Consider the following 962-nt stretch of genomic DNA (forward strand, 5'->3'; position numbering starts at 1 on the left):
CTGAGGAAGGAGAAAGAACAGAGCAAGAAAAATGTGAGGAATAATTAATATTCCAAGGGTCTGCGCTTCCAACGTCAGTCATGATGTGAAGGTCTGCTGTTACGTCTGTTGTTGGAGGTAGTAAAAACAAACTCTATAGAAAACACTAAGCCTTAAAACCTACATAACCACACAGACGGTGGATAAAATACACAGACAATACTGTTTGCTGTGTCTTTCTGGTGTTTGCTGAATGCCCGAGTTTGTGTTCAGCAACAGTGTTGACAGCACGTTGCTACAACTCCAGCTTAAGCATCTTATTCTCTGATCCTGATCTTGTGGCATCACACAGTAATTGTTTCAGCTGGGATGTCAGTCATCCCCCGGGTGTTAAATACATCATATAATTCAATTAACTCCCGTAGCAGCACACACACAGAAACAAGTCTGTTCCAAACAAAAGAACACCCTGCCTGCATAGATCTGAAAGAGTTAGCTCCGAAGCTGAATTTATCCAACAATCACTGTTAGTTGACCTTAGCATTAGTTTGGAGTCAGTGGCTGGAGCAGATTTTCACCACAGACAACTGTCTGGAAAATGTCTGCAGCCAAAGCAAGTAATGTTTATAAAAATATCTGTCTGGGGTGTGCAAAAACAATAAAAGTTAAAGGCCTAGCTAACCTTGAAGACATGCACATCACTCGTTCATGCCAGAAGATGCCTTTATGTTGAGATATCATTAAACTGAGCACAGTATTTGCATCTTTGCCTGAGTTATGTACATATTTTGGGTGTTGTTGGGGTTCACATTCAAATATTACTTTTTGAGAGATTTGTTAAAATCGGTCTTGTGGTTCATGGGATGTTTTCTGCCAGACAGTGCAGTTACAGCTAAAGTTTTAAACAAAAATCTCAGACAAAGAGGAGCTCTTAGAATGTGTTGTAAGTGACTGTCAGCTGTCAACACACCAATATTTTACAA

This window comes from Nematolebias whitei, chromosome 11 (genome assembly GCF_014905685.2).
Source record: "Nematolebias whitei isolate Nwh7 chromosome 11, NemWhi1, whole genome shotgun sequence".
NCBI lineage: Eukaryota > Metazoa > Chordata > Actinopteri > Cyprinodontiformes > Rivulidae > Nematolebias > Nematolebias whitei.